Raw genomic sequence first — 16,489 nt, forward strand, 5'->3', positions numbered from 1 at the left:
TTTTTTAAGTTTCTTTATGATATTTCAGCTTCTACCTTAATCCCATGTGTATATCCCAATTTTTATTTTGCTCTCTGTAAAATTTATAAAAAGTGAAATAATCAGTGCATTTTACTTCTTGGTTTGCTGTCTGTGAGAATTCTTCAGTGTGATTGGCTGCTTAGCCTGTTTGATGGCATCACTGTTGCTGGGCGCTGGAGATCCCCTAGACTTGGCTCCAGAATCAAATTAACGTTGAGAGAAGTGAAATCGACGCCACAGAGATCGCTATATCTTTGTGGGCAGCTTTCTTCGAGGTCAGCGACGATTGCCGTCACTTCACCGCTGACCGTAAAATCCAAGGCAATATCATTACTGCATCATGTACATGTAGTTCTGAGACTGTATGAATGTCAGGAGAAAAAAATATAACTGGAGAAAGTCAACACTTTTAATTTTGACTATCGTGAATTATTTCTATACTCGTATTCTGAAGGTGGTTGCACTTGAATTCAATCACGTAATTGGAGTGGGGTGAGGTGTATCTTTCCACATTATGTGGGTGGAGACATAGCCTCTTGGAATTGCTAATGATGTATATGTGGGTGTTCCCAAGCATCTGTACCAAGAAGGAAATCTCCAGTAAGTAATAAGACATTGTGAAACAACTTAAACTACAACTCAGTATCTAGATATTTCCATCAGTGATTGAAACAAGGATACTGGGTCTCTGTGGGTGACTAGGCTTCTTTTGCAATGTGTTCTATGCATACTTTTACCCATATGTCTATTGGGTACATTTTTGAAGAATATGTAAGCATGACTTTGATTTCACTAGGGCAATAAGACTACCATTTTAATTCAGTTTAATGGCTCATCTGTTCTTTCATATGGCTGGAATACTGTTTTCAGTGAGACAGCACTCCAGATACGTGTTAAAATTGCATGAGAGGGAAGCTAAGCTGCGTCAAAGACATTTTACTGTTGTAGTCCAACACTACCCACCCTAGTTACTGTTCAGATGGATGTGTTGGCATTAATCCTAATCTCAGAAGAGTGCACCTACTGCACGTTTCCCATGATAACCATCCCTTGTGATCTCTCAATGAGAATATCAAATAGTGTCAAGTTATGGGGAGTTCTGTGCTTAGTCGACAGGTGACCGGAAGCTCGGGGTCACCCTTACGGACTGAACGAAGGTATTCCATAAAGCCATCTCCTCTACATTGGGGAGACCAAACGCAGATTGGGGGACCGCTTTGTGGAACACCTCCGTTCAGTCCGTAAGGGTGACCCCGAGCTTCCGGTCACCTGTCACTTTAATTCTCCGCTCCACTTCCACTCAGACCTCACCGCCCTCGGCCTCCTACACTGTTCCAATGAAGCTCAATGTAAGCTCGAGGAACAGCACCTCATCTTTCGATTAGGCACTTTACAGCCTTCTGGACTCAACATAGAGTTCAACAATTTCAGACCATAACCTCTGCCCCTATCCTTTCCCCCCCTCTCCCACATGGCAGCTGTTGATCTTTCAGCCAGTGCCATTTACACTTCATCTACTGCCATCTTTTGTTTCTTAACTTGTCCCATTACCATCTCTTTTTGTCTTGCACCATCTCTTAATCTCTCTTAATCTCTCCTGCCTTCTATCCTATCACAGATCCTCCCTTTTGTTCTTTCCTCCCCTCCCCCCCTTTCCCTGCCCCTGCACTTGCTTAAAAACCTGTTCCATCTCCAGCTTTTTCCAGTTTTGACGAAACTCTGTTTCTCTCTCCACAGATGCTGCTGAGTATTTCCAGCATTTTCTGTTTTTATGTCTGGTATTCATGGGTGAGCTTTGTATGTTAGGAAGCTATTGGACCTCAGAGGGACATCAGAAGTGAGCTTAATCCTGTCCACACCTGATATCCACACAAGTGTGCTTCCAGCAGGTTTCACTGAACAATGATTAACAGCAGGAAACCTGTCAGTTCTCCCCTCCCTTGTTCAGTGGGGCTGTGGCCAGTCATTGCACTCTGAACGCTGTCCTGGCTGAGGCCAGCATAGGCTGGAGATCAAACCTGAAGATTTCCTTTTCTGTATGGCCCAGCTAACCACTAAGTCATATATTTTTAACATGAACGAGTAAACATAAAATGCAGTGGTGATTTATAATCTATTTTGGAATGGATATTTTATATTATAGGCATAACTTTCAGCTCAAGTTACACCAAAGAGCTGGTGTAACCTGAGTAGAGGTGGGCAAGAGATTGGTTCAGGGATCGCTCTGCCGGCTCTCACCCTTTCCTGTAACTTCCGGAATACATGCACCTAAATATGGGTAGACATATTTAGAGAGCTGTTGAGATACCGCGGCAAACGTGGGAGTCGAGACCAGAGCGAGTAAAACACAACTGCTTTTATTCTACCTAATGGCAAAGAGGAACTGGAAAAGCCCGCGCATCCACTTAAATACTCCCCAGACAGGAAGTGCTCCCGGCAGCCTGTCCCTGCGGGAAACAAGTTGCTGGAGGAAAGGGCCCCCGGCTGGGGGCGTCTGCTTAAACTGTCCGTGCCGCCGTGAGCGGATTATGTCCAGTGGTGGCGTGTCGCCACAGAGCTCCCCCCAGAATCCGCTTAGGAGGAGTGGACGAGTCGTGACGGTGGTCTGATGGTTCTGCCGCAGCGGCTCTGAGTGGTCGCCGGTCTAGTTGGTGGGGCTGGGCGGTTCGCCGCCGGCTGTGCTGGCTTGCTGGCGGGACGGCCTCTAGTTGGAGGCCGGGCCACGGGGACCTGTTCCCCTGGTTCTGTGTGTGCTGGTTTGAGCCGGTCGATGGAGACTGTGTCGACCCTGTCGCCGAGTCGCAGCTTGAAGACCTTGTCCCCGGTTTGTAGTACCTCGTACGGTCCGTCATACGGGGGTCGCAGGGGCCCGCGGTGCACGTCGTGTCGCACGAAGACGAAGCGCGCCCGCTGTAAATTTGGCGGGACGTGAGGTGCGAGTTCGCCGTGTCGGTTGACCGGAAGTGGGGCGAACTGCTGAGCGGAAGAGAGAGTTGAGCCGCTGCTGTTCGGCCGACCAAGGCGTGGTAGCCTCCGGAAGTAATTCGCCTGGGACGCGCAGCGGTTGTCCGTAGACTAACTTCGCTGCCGAGGACTGGAGGTCTTCCTTGACCGCGGTGCGTAGGCCTAGTAGCACCCACGGTAGGCGGTCAGTCCAGGTACTGTCCTGCAGGCCGGCGTGGAGTGAGGCCTTGAGTGACCTGTGGAAGCGTTCACAAAGCCCGTTGGCCTGCGGGTGGTACGCCGTGGTTCGGTGGAGCGTCACCCCGAGGTTGCGTGCTGTGGCCGTCCAGAGTTCGGAGGTGAACTGGGCGCCTCTGTCGGAGGTTATGTCGGCCGGTACGCCGAACCTCGCAACCCAGGTGTTAACGAACGCCCTGGCGATGTCGGCTGTGGTGGTGGAGGTCAGTGGCACTGCCTCAGGCCAGCGTGTGTAGCGGTCGACCATCGTGAGGAGATAAGTTTGGCCTTGCGATGGCGGCAGAGGACCGACGATGTCGACGTGTACGTGGTCGAAGCGGCGGCTGGGTACCTCGAAGTCTCCCAGGGGTGCTTTTGTGTGCAGCTGTACCTTAGCCCGTTGGCAGGCGAGGCAGGAGGTGGCCCAAGTCCGAACATCCCTGCTGAGGCCGCGCCAGACGCAGCGCTGGGAGAGGAGTTTGACGGATGCGCGGGAACCCGGGTGGGCGAGCCCGTGGAGCGCGTCGAAGACGCGGCGGCACCAGATTGCAGGGACGACCGGCCTGGGTTGGCCGAGTGAGACGTCGCAAGTGACTGCCGTGGCTTCGGGCCCGTGCGCGACCTTGGCTAGGCGTAGCCCTGGCAGGCTGGTAGCCGCCGAGAGGAGGTCTGGGTCCGTGAGCTGGGCCGCTGCTAGTTGCGCGTAGTCAACCGCGAGGTGATTCGCGCAGATGGCGGGACGGGAAAGGCAGTCGGCGACAACGTTGTCTCTACCGGAGATGTGCTGGATGTCCGTAGTAAACTCGGACACGGCCGCGAGCTGGCGTTGCTGCCTAGCGGACCAGGGTTCGGTGTGCTTGGCCATCGCGTATGTGAGCGGCTTGTCCACGTACGTGGTGAAGGGGCCGCCTTCCAGGAGGAACCTGAAATGGCGGACCGACAGGTGGAGCGCGAGAAGCTCGCGGTCGAAAGTGGAGTATTTGACCTCCGGGGGGCGCAGTTGGCGGCTGTAGAAGGCAAGTGGCTGCCACGCGCCATTGACCCACTGCTCGAACACGGCGCCGACCGCGTGGTCGGAGGCGTCGGTGGTGAGCGCAACCCGGGCATCGGCCCTCAGGTGCGCGAGCAGGGTGGCGTCGGCGAGCGCGTTTTTGGTGGCGTCGAAGGCGGCTGATGTGTCAGTGGTCCAGGCTACATCCATCTTGCCGGATTTACCTCGGCGGGAGTCGTATAGGGGCTTCATGAGGGCTGCAGCTCTGGGGATGAACCTGTTGTAGAAGTTCACCATCCCGAGGAACTCCTGGAGGCCCTTGATGGTTGTGGGGCGGGGGAATTGCTGGACGGCCTGCATCTTGTTGGGCAGGGGGACGGCCCCAGCAGGGGTGATGTGGTGACCGAGAAAATCGATCTCGGTTAGGCCGAATTGGCACTTCGCCGGGCTGAGGATGAGCCCGTGTTGGGCTAGGCGCCCGAACAGGATGCGAAGGTGTTCGAGGTGTTCCTGTTTGGAGGAGCTGGCCAGGAGAATGTCATCTAGATAGACGAATAGGAAGTTCAGGTCCCGGAGGACTGAGTCCATAAGGCGCTGGAAAGCCTGGGCTGCATTCTTGAGGCCGAAGGGCATCCTCAGGAACTCGAACAGGCCGAATGGGGTGATGACGGCCGTTTTGGGGATGTCCGCGGGGTGTACGGGGACTTGGTGGTAACCGCGCACCAGGTCGACCTTGGAAAAGACGGTTCGTCCGGCCAGTCGGGCCGAGAAGTCCTGGATGTGTGGCACCAGGTATCGGTCGGGGGTGGTGGCATCGTTGAGGCGGCGGTAGTCGCCGCAAGGGCACCAGCCTCCGCCGGGCTTGGGGGTGATGTGGAGGGGCGAGGCCCAAGGGCTGCTGGAGCGGCGGATGATGCCGAGTTGTTCCATGGTGGTGAACTCGGCCCGCGCGATTTCCAGCTTGGCCGGGTTGAGTCTGCGGGCGTGGGCAGAAACTGGGGGGCCGGTGGTGGGGATATAGTGCTCCACACCGTGTTTGGCGGCTTTGGCCGAAAAGGTCGGGTTAGTGAGGGCGGGAAACTCGGATAGGAGTGCCGAGTAGTCGTCCGTGGCTCTGGCGAGGCAGTAGGTCGTCAGGCCGGCCGAATGGGCCGGGGTAAATGCGCCGGGGATGGGGGCCATAGTGTTGATGTCGACGAGGTGGTGCCTCGGAATGTCGACAAGGAGGCCGTGGGCTCGTAGGAAGTCGGCGCCGATGAGTGGGCAGAGGACCAGCGGTAGCGGCGGCCCGCGAGGTCGAGCGTGACCATGCGGATGCCATATGTGCGGATGTCAGAGCCATTGGCTGCGGCCAGCGTGATACCCCGTGTGCCGCGTTGGATTTCGAGGGCGGAGGCGGGGGTGATGCTGTGCTGGGCCCCTGTGTCGCACAGAAATCGGCGGTTGGTTCTGTCGTCGGTGACGTACAGTAGAGGCCCCTTTTGCCCCGCGGCCATCGCGGGGGCCGGTGCGGGGGGGGGTTTGAAAGTACACGGTGGCGTGCAGCGTTCGGCCCTAGTGCCAAAACGGGTATGGTAGTAGCAGTGACCCGGAGTGGTAGGGCGGTCGGGCCTAGTGGGCCGGGAAGACCGCGTGGTCATTGCCGTGAGGTCGGGTGCGACGTCGCGAGCGGACTGTGCAGAGAGCAGCCGGTCGGCCTTTTCGGCTATGTCATTCAGGTCCGTGGAGCCAGACTCCACAATGAGCGGGCGGATGCTGGCGGGGAGCTGCCGAATGAAAAGCGTGCGAAAGAGGGCGCCGGTGTTTTTGTCGTCCGAGAGGGACAGCATGTGGGAAAGCAGATCCGGGGGTGAAGCGTCACCAAGGCCGGGGAGGTCAAGGAGTTGGCAGTTGCGCTGGTAAGAGGACGTTTGAAATTTTTTAAGGAGCGCAGCCTTCAGATGTTCGTACTTGCCTTCCAGTGGTGGATCCTGCAGCGCTGCCCAAACCTTGGGGACTGTGGCATAGGTGAGAGAGGAGACGAGGTAGTCGTACTTTGTGGCGTCGACTGTAATGTGTTTCAGCCGGAATCTGGACTCAGCTTGAACAAACCAGGCTGCGGCCAGGTTCTCCCAAAAGTCCGGTAGTTTAACCGTGGCTGCGTTTGTATCCGCCATGCTAGCTTAGGATTCGTCCTGAGCGTCGGGGTCACCAGTGTTGAGATACCGCGGCAAACGTGGGAGTCGAGACCAGAGCTAGTAAAACACAACTGCTTTTATTCTACCTCATGGCAAAGAGGAACTGGAAAAGCCCGCGCATCCACTTAAATACTCCCCAGACAGGAAGTGCTCCCGGCAGCCTGTCCCTGCGGGAAACAAGTTGCTGGAGGAAAGGGCCCCCGGCTGGGGGCGTCTGCTTAAACTGTCCGTGCCGCCGTGAGTGGATTATGTCCAGTGGTGGCGTGTCGCCACAGAGCATACAAAATGGCAGGAATATGTCATCCAAGCTTCCACCATGGCAAAGATATGCCGGGATTCGGCCAAAATTGAAAATCTTGGGTCTAAATATGTCTGGTTAATATATAGTATAAAACATATTTACAATTGATGGTTAGTAAGGACTTCAATCTATGGCTAAAAATCCTGTTCATTCATTGACTCATATGATACTCATTGATTTTGTTCATCCATCTAATTGCAGGAATATGATTTTCCAAAGTCAGTGATTGTAAGGACATGCTGGGGTATTTATATTTTGATTGAATAATTCACCTCACTTGTAGGTAGACGGTTTTGTATAATTGGCAGATGGTATTTAAATCTCATCTGGAGTTTATAAGCTGTTCTCCCACCTAACTATAGGGTGGGATTGAAGAAGATGGAATGAAGTTCATTTTCCAGTTGAAACTATTTATTGTGTTGTTTGTCCTAAAGCTAGGAATATCAGATCAGTAATCAGTTCAGCGGAAGAGATTGACACTAACTCCAGATTCAGAGGGTGCTCCATTTACTTTGGCAAGATACAAAATGTGAGGTCAAGTCTATGGGCCCGGGATAAGGTTCCGAGCCAGGGGTTGGGGTGGCTGCGGCAGGGAGAGGAATTGCATGCACAAAACCCGATAGTAAACTAGAAAACTTAGTGGGTCGGAATCTCCGATTTCAGGTTGATTGCCTAATTACATTTTACATTCCGGGTTCCAAGCTGCGCAGTGGATGTGATGCGCACCCACATGACGCAATCTCAAGTCGACTATTTAAAGGGCCAGTGCAAAAATGGAATTTGGAGGAGCTAGGAGGTTTTGGAAGGAGACGGTGAGAGTTAGTGAACATGGATTCAGGACGAGCAAGGCCAGCACCCAGATATAATAATGTTTCCCTTGAATTACTGCTGGGTGCAGTCAGTAGCAGGAGGGAGATCATTTTCCCCAGCAATGGGAGGAAGAAATCTGCTGCTCCCACCAAGAAGGCGTAGCTGGAGGTGGCAAGCAGCAGGAGCATTGTGCCCCGGTGATGCAGTGCAGGGAGTGGTTTAATGAACTAACCAGGTCAGGAAAAGTGCATACAGTTGCTGATTCACCTACATCCTGTGATGTACAACTACTTTCCCCACCACTCTGATTTGCCATTCCAGCATATTCCAGCATATCACACCTCAGACCCACTTAAATTTCAACAGCACCCATCCTTCACTTTCTATGCACTTCCTCACTTCCCCATTCATCCACCACTGCCACTCACCCCAATCCTTATGCAATGTGATGCATTTGTCTGATATCACCCTCACCGAATGCGCTGCATCCATTGGGTGAATATGTGACTTTCACTCACTCACAGGTCTGTCCTTTCGCCCCTAGGAGAAGAGAGCGCAAAACGCGAGGGAGAGGACTGGAGATGGGCCGCCACAAATAGTCCACCTAACATGCAGAGGAGGAGGCCATGGAGACAAGTGGCACATCAGCATCCCTCTCAATCGGAGATGGAGAGACTGGGAACTCGCAGATGCCTGGTGACAGAATTAAAAATATCTCTGACACACAGGCTGACTTTATTTCATCAATGACTGAAGTATGAGAAGCTTGAATATGGTGATTGTCAAGATTGTTACTTTGCCACGACTAATTGATATCCATTTCTTTTCTCTGCCAGAGTTCCCGGAAATCCGTGCTGGAAGCATAAATTCAAATCCCTGTTGAAATCTCTTCAAATGTGCTTCCTTAGCCTGTAATAATGTTCAACCCGCCTCCGTTAAGCAGGTTACTCGCACGCAGTCAAACACGCCTCCGTTAACCTGGAAGTGGGTGGGTTCCTGACCTGGTTAGTTCATTAAACCACTCACTGCACTGCATCTCCAGAAGCGATCTCTGTGGTGAGAAGTTTGCCATTTTCGACACGTATGTGATTACAGTGTAATATAATGGGGAATCTATAGAGCGCTCTGCTGTGACGTCAACAGGCTTTCTAAGCAGCCAATCACAATGCAGAATTTTCACAGACAGGGAACCAGGAAGTGAAGAAGCTGCTTTTATTCGGACTTTTAAAAAATGTTACAGAGAGCAAAACAAAGATTGGAGCTCTCACATGGGGAAAAGGTAAACCTGAAATTAATATGAACAAACTTAAAAAAAAAATTACATTTTTTTTAAGGGTTCTTAAAAATTGTAATTTTTATCATAAAAGGAGAAATTTGACACTCCACAAAATTAAAATGAGTTTCTCAGGGCCATAACGTTTGTTTTGCAGTCAAGACGCTATTAAAACCCCAGTTACACCTAATCCAACAAGACCTAACTTTTAATGGGGTATGTAACAGTGATATTACTGTGGAAAAGCCCAAGTTTTCATCAGTTTCACTGATTTCACTGATCACACTGATTGCCGGCAGCCAGTGTCGGAGCAGTGAACTTCAGGATTCCTGCATTTAGATGCGTATGCGCTACATCCTGAAGTTGCGGTCAGTTTCAAAGGGGTAATAACAGCAAACGCTGTTAGTTTGCCGTTATTACCCACCGCAAATTCTGGCCCAATATTAAGAACTGACAATTGACAGAAAGATCCAATTTTTGGTTTTGCCATTTCTGCTGGGATTACATGATGGCATTCAGCAGAATCAGTGAAGTCAATGTTCATTTTAACTTGTCAAACATCATTGCTGTAAGCCAGCTCCAGTGTCAAACATGCTCAATAAATGCCTAGTTATGGGAAATAAGACATTATCTTTCAGGTAGCTTTCAGGTTACACATGTACTGCCTTGGCCCTTGGTGAATGTGACACGTAACCATGATAATGGTAGCAGGAAAGGAAACCATAGGCCCGAGTGCTGCAGGGGTTACACTCGTTAGGTGTCAGCCGTAGCTCAGTGGGTAGCTTGCTGTGTGCAAATTGGCTGCTGCATTTCCTACATTACAACAGTGACTACACTTCAAAAGTACTTCATTGGCTGTAAAGCGCTTTGGGATGTCCAGTGGTCGTGAAAGGCGCTGTATAAATACAAGTCTTTCTTTCTTTCTTAGTTGTTAACCAGATTAATGCTCATTGAAAGCTTCTTCAGGTATTCACTGCTGTTTCTTGTAAAGTAGTACAGCACAGTGGCAGCCAGTGTTGGCAACATGAAAGTATATAATAAAAGAGCGGGTGACGAAGGTACTTGGGAAGTTCAGCTAATTTGCTAGCAGGTTTACACCAGCTTTATATCCTGTAAAATGGCTATGTACATGTATAAAAAAGGAAATATTGCTCACTGTGTTTTAAAAGATGCTATCCTATATTGTAAAATAAATGTGAACACATACAGTAATAAGGTCACATCCTGCAGTTAACTGCAGCATCAGACAATCAACCACAAGATCTAAAAAATAAACAATAAATACTGGGTTTAGTTGGCCAGAGAGAAATGTACACATTTGAACTGATGCTATATAGATTTGATGTGAAGAATATAGATGTTGCTGTGCAGGCCAGCTCTCTGTTAAAGCGCAGATACAAGCTGTATAAGTGGAGTGAGCTGATGCAGTTTCCCTGGTCTGTTGAACAAATGTAAAAACATTCAGTAGCATCAGGAAGTGCCAGGGTAAATGTACCCATAAATATAACATTGAGTTCTGACAAAAAGTCATCGACCTGAAACGTCTGTTTCTCTCTCCACAGATGCTGCCTGACCTGCTAAGTATTTCCAGCATTTTCTGGTTTTATTTCAGATTTCCATCATCCCCAGTATTTTGATTTTGTAATATATTGTGTTGCTGTACCTTCGGAATATAGTATGCTGAGTTTGGAGATAAGCTTTTCACCACACTCCTTATTACTTAAAAGCTTTACGGTGTGGCGGAGCCACCAAAGGACTCAGATCGTTTGTATATAATTCCCTTTAACAACATGTTAGCTACAGCCTGAGTCTGTATCTTTATTTATACTGTTTACTTGTACAGAGCATGATTGCTTTAACATCGCGGGTAAACGCGATAACGTCATGCCGTACATCACGTGATCCCCCACTGGCGGGAAGAACGTGATGACGTCATGACGTCAACCACGGGACCAGCCAGCAGTCCTCGTGGAGCCTCCGAACTGAATAGACCTACACTCGATGTTCTCCTGCAGTTACTTGTTTAAACCTGTTAGTTTCCATTAAACTTTGTTTTGTTTAAGCGCCTGAGTGGACCTCAGTCTTTGGATAGGGACTAGACATTCCTACATTGGTGACCCCGACTTTTGCGAACGGTTTTCGCAGAAGATAATCAACATGGAAACGAACGCCGTTACCTTAAAGCTACCGCAGTTCTGGGAGCAACAACCAGCCGCGTGGTTCATCCAGGCTGAAGCCCAGTTCGCCATCAGGGACATCGTTGCGGATCAGACCCGTTATTATTACGTGGTCTCCGCCCTCGACAGCGCCACAGCCTCGGGGATCGTCATCAGCCTACTCGGTAGTCCGCCTACTGCTCGCAAGTATGGCACCTTAAAGGCGTGGTTGCTGCAAGTTTTCGGGCTCACGAAGTCGGAGCGCGCCCGCCGGCTGCTGGCTATGCCCGGCCTCGGGGACTCCAAGCCGTCCGAGCTCATGAGCCAGATGCTCACGCTCCTCGGGTCCGAGCCGGAATGCTTCCTCTTCAGGGAGCTATTCCTCAGCCTACTCCCGGAGCAAGTTCAGGCTGCCCTAGCCAGGTCCGAAGTCACAGACTGCACGGAGCTTGCTGCGAAGCGGGCAAGATTTTCGCGGTGACACAACAGCACTGTGCGGCCACGAGGCGCCCATCCCCCACAGAGGCTGCTCCAGCTCCTCAATCAGCGGGGTTGTGCTTTTACCACGCCTGTTTTGGCGCGAAAGCAAGATGCTGCTGCCCTCCCTGCAGTTTTTCGCACAAAAAAAAACATCTACAGCCACCCTGGCGAAGGAGGACCGGGTCTAACGAGCGCCCCGCGGCTGCGATGGCCACCGGAGATTCAGGGAAGCTTTCTTCATCACCGACTCCCTATCTGGTTGACGTTTCCTTTGCGACATCGGGGTGCAGTGTAGCATCCTACCTCCGTCAAATCTCGATATACTAGCTGGGGGCCACGGCCCCGCCCTCGCGGTGGTTAATGGCGCGGCCGTTCGTACCTTCGGAAGGCGGCGGGTCCCGGTGTGTTTTGGCGGCCAGCGTTTCCACTGGGAATTCATCACGGCCAAATTCAAGCAGGCCATCCTTGGGGCGGATTTTTTGTGCGCCAACGGCCTCCTGGTCGATGTCAGGCACCGCCGGTTGATCAACGCGGCCACATTCCACTCCATCCCGTGCCACCGCGGTGCCGCACACTGTCTTCTGTGCGTTCCCACCTCCAGACGACTTCACTCAGCTCCTCGGAGAGTTCCCCGATCTGACCAGGCCCACTTTCTCCTCCTCGGCTACAAAACGTGTGGAACATCACATTACCACCACCTGTCCCCCGGTTTACGCACGGGCCTGACGACTCGAACCCGGCAAGCTTGCAGCTGCGAAAGCGGAGTTCGACACGATGGAGCGGCTGGGAATTATTCACCGGTCGAATAGTCCCTGGTCTTCGCCTCTCCACATTGTTCCGAAACCCGGTGGCGGCCATGCGGTGACTACTGACGCCTGAATGACGCCACTACTCCTGATCGGTACCCGATCCCGCATATCCAAGATTTCTCAGCCCATTTGGCGGTAAATACCTTTTTTTCAAAAGTCGACCTCGTCCGTGGCTACCACCAGGTCCCCGTGCACCCGCAAGACGTCCCGAAAACCGCAGTCATCACCCCATTTGGCCTGTTTGAATTTCTGCGGATGTCGTTTGGCTTGAAGAACGCTGCACAGGCTTTCCAGCGCTTGATGGACTCCGTGCTTCGGGACCTAACATTCCTCTTCGTCTACCTCGACGACATCCTCATCGCCAGCCCTAGCAAAGAGGAGCACTTCTGCCATTTGCGCACCCTCTTCACATGCCTCAGTCAACACGGTTTGATTACCAACCCGGCCAAATGCCAGTTCGGCCTGCAGCGGATTGATTTCTTGGGCCACCGCATTACATCAGACGGCGCAATCCCCTTACAGACGAAGGTCGAGGCAGTTACATCTTTCCCGCGCCCGCAGACCATCAAGGCCCTACAGGAGTTCCTCGGGATGGTCAATTTTTATCACCGGTTCGTCCCTAAGGCGGCTCTGCTTATGCAGCCCTTGTATGAGGCCCTCAAGGCCAAGTCCGGTAAGGATCCGATCAGCTGGATGGCCGAGATGGACCGGGCGTTCGTCGACACCAAAGGTGCCTTGGCCAATGCAACCATGCTGGCGCACCCGCTTCCAGGTGCCACCATCACCCTTACCACCGACGTGTCGGACTACGCAATTGGAGCAGTGCAGGAACAGTGGGTGACTGGGACGTGGCAACCGCTGGCGTTTTTCAGCCGTCAATTACGGCGAAACGAAAGAAAGTACAGCACTTTCGACCGGGAGTTGCTGGCCCTTTTTCTAGCCATCCGCCATTTCCGGTTCTTACTAGAGGGACGTCCGTTCATGGCTTATGTGGACCACAAGCCACTAACGTACGCTATGGCCAAGACCGCCGAACCGTGGTCAGCTCGGCAACAATGTCACCTGATGTTCATTTTGGAATTCACCACGGACATTCAGCATGTGTCCGGCAAAGACAACCTGGTGGTGGATTGCCTCTCCCGCGTGACTGTGCACGCAGTCCAACTCGGAATCGACTATGCCCTCATGGCTGTGGATCAAGCCTCGGACCCAGAGGTACAAGCATACAGGACCAGCCCCTCTAGCTTCCAAGCGGCCGACGTCAAATTCCATGCCGCAGGCAACACGCTACTTTGCGACGTCTCCATGGGATTTCCCCGCCCTATCGTTCCAGTCGCCTGGTGCCGAAAAGTGTTCGATGCCATACACGGGTTGTCACACCCTGGCATGAAGGCCTCGCAAAGGCTGATGTCATCAAAATTCGCCTGGAAGGGTATGCACCTGGATGTTCGTGACTGGGCCAACACCTGCGTGGTCTGCCAAAAGGCCAAGGTACAGCGTCATGTAAAAGCTCCATTGGCCACCTTCGCTGTTCCGGAGTGTAGATTCGACCACGTGAATGTGGACCTCGTGGGGCCGCTTCCACCTTCTCAAGGTTTTACACACATCCTCACAATGGTAGACCGCACCACTAGATGGCCAGAGGCGGTTCCTTTGGTTTCCACCACTTCGGCAGACGTGGCCAGAGCTTTCATCTCCTCTTGGGTTGCTCGTTTCGGGGTACCGGCGGACATCTCTTCCGATCGTGGACCGCAGTTTTCCTCTGAGCTCTGGAACGCTGTGGCTCAGGGGCTCGGCACCAAACTACATCGAACCACCGCCTATCATCCACAGGCGAACGGCCTGTGCGAGCGATTCCACAGGTCGCTCAAAGCCGCTCTGCGGGCCAGTCTTCAAGGCGCGGGATGGGTGGACAGACTTCCCTGGGTCCTTTTGGGTCTTCGTACGGTGCATAAAGAAGATTTACAATCGTCCTCGGCGGAACTTGTATATGGCCAGCCACTACGAGTACCAGGGGATTTACTCCCGTCTCCAACAGAACCATGGTCCGCATCCCAGCAACTCGTCAGCCACCAGGAAGCGGCCAGATGTTTCACTCCAGTGCCTACGTCACATCACGGCTTACAGAGCTCCCACGTCCCAACTGAGCTGAAAAGCGCCGAGTATGTGTTTATCCGCCACGATGCTCGCCGGGACCCGCTCAAGCCTCCTTACACTGGTCCCTTCCGCGTCATAGAGCCGGGAGACAAAACCTTTTCGGTCGATATCGGAGGCAAACCGGACCACATATCGGTTGACCGGCTGAAGCCGGCACACTTAGACCTGGACCACCCAGTCGAAATCGCTCAACTGCCAAAATGGGGCCGACCGCCCACAGTCGCCATGCCAGATCCACCACAATCGCCATGCCAGATCCACCACAACCACCCGCCAGCTCGACCACCGTCCATCAGCTTCCACTTCAGGGTTACAGAAGGCGCTTGGACAGGCTTGTCAGACCTCCTCGCCATCTCACTTTTGTTGTTAAAGACAATTCTGGGGGGGGGGGGCGCATGTGGCGGAGCCACCAAAGGACCCAGATCGTTTGTATATAATTCCCTTTAACAACATGTTAGCTACAGCCTGAGTCTGTATCTTTATTTATACTGTTTACTTGTGCAGAGCGTGATTGCTTTAACAGCGCGGGTAAACGCGATGACGTCACGCCGTACATCACGTGATCCCCCACTGGCAGGAAGAACGTGATGACGTCATGACGTCAACCACGGGACCAGCCAGCAGTCCTCGTGGAACCTCCGAACTGAATAGACCGACACTCGATGTTCTCCTGCAGTTACTTGTTTAAACCTGTTAGTTTCCATTAAACTTCGTTTTGTTTAAGCGCCTGAGTGGACCTCAGTCTTTGGATAGGAACTAGACATTCCTACAACGGCACAATTCCAGTATTAAGCTGGTTAACATTGTACTAGAAGAAGCATTGCCACCATAAGCATGCACAATGCTTTGCAATGCCCACGCACAGGAAGGGAGTTGGACAGGACACTGGAGTGGTGTTTGGGTCTTACTGGCATTTTATACCATCTTCATAAAATCTGTGTGTTTCCAGGGCACGTTTGCCCACAACTACAAAGAAAGAAACAGGAAGAGGCAGTGCAGCAGCTATGTTAAGAGAGCTGTCTTCATTTGAGAAATTGCCCTGGCCCTTTTTTGAACCGGAATCTGTGATCGATATAAGCCAGGATGATTTTTCAGGGGCAACAAGCCTTATGACATCCTTTGAGTCTGCCATAAACATCCTGCAGTGGCTGGTGGAAAATGTGTAGCAATGAACCTCTGCCATCACTGCAGTCATGCATAAGGGATTTAGTGAAATACAGAGCACATAAAAACATAAAAGATAGGAGCAGGAGTAGGCCATTCAGCCCCTTGAGCCTACTCTGCCATTCAATGCGATCATGGCTGATCATCCAAATTCAGTACCCGGTCCCTGCTTTCTCCCCATATCCCTTGATCCCCTTAGCCTTAAGAAATATATCTAACATTCTTGAATATATTTAATGAATTGGCCTCAACTGCCTTCTGTGGTAGAGAATTCCACAGGTTCACCAGTCCCTGGGTGAAGAAATTCCTCCTCATCTCAGTCCTAAATGGCTTACCCCTTATCTTTAGACTGTGTCCCCTGGTTCTGGACTCCCCCGCCATCGGGAACAGCCTTCCTGCATCTAGTCTGTCTAGTCCTGTTAGAATTTTATAAGTTTCAATGAGATCCCCTCTCATTCTTCTAAACTCTAGCGAATATAAGCCTAATCTACCCAATCTCTCTTCATACGTCATTCCTGCCATCCCAGGTATCAATCTGGTGAATCTTCGCTGCACTCCCTCCATGGCAAGAACATCCTTCCTCAGATAAGGCGACCAAAACTACACACAATACTCAAGGTGTGGTCTACCAAGGCCCTGTACAACTGCAGCAAGACATCCTTGCTCCTGTACTCGAATCCTCTCGCTATGAAGGCCAGCATATCATTTGCCTTCTTAACCGCCTGCTGCACCTGCATGCTTACCTTCAACGACTGGTGCACAAGGACACCCAGGTCTCGTTGCACTTCCCCTTTTCCCAATCTATTGCCGTTCAGATAATAATCTGCCTTCCTGTTTTTGCCACCAAAGTGGATAACCTCGCATTTATCTACATTATACTGCATCTGCCCAATCGCCCAACCTGTCCAAATCGTACTGGAGTTTCTCTGCATCCTCCTCACAGCACACACGCCCACCCAGCTTTGTGTCA

The sequence above is a fragment of the Somniosus microcephalus genome, chromosome 13, assembly GCF_052327205.1.
Source record: "Somniosus microcephalus isolate GS21.2 chromosome 13, FLI_Smic_1.0, whole genome shotgun sequence".
NCBI lineage: Eukaryota > Metazoa > Chordata > Chondrichthyes > Squaliformes > Somniosidae > Somniosus > Somniosus microcephalus.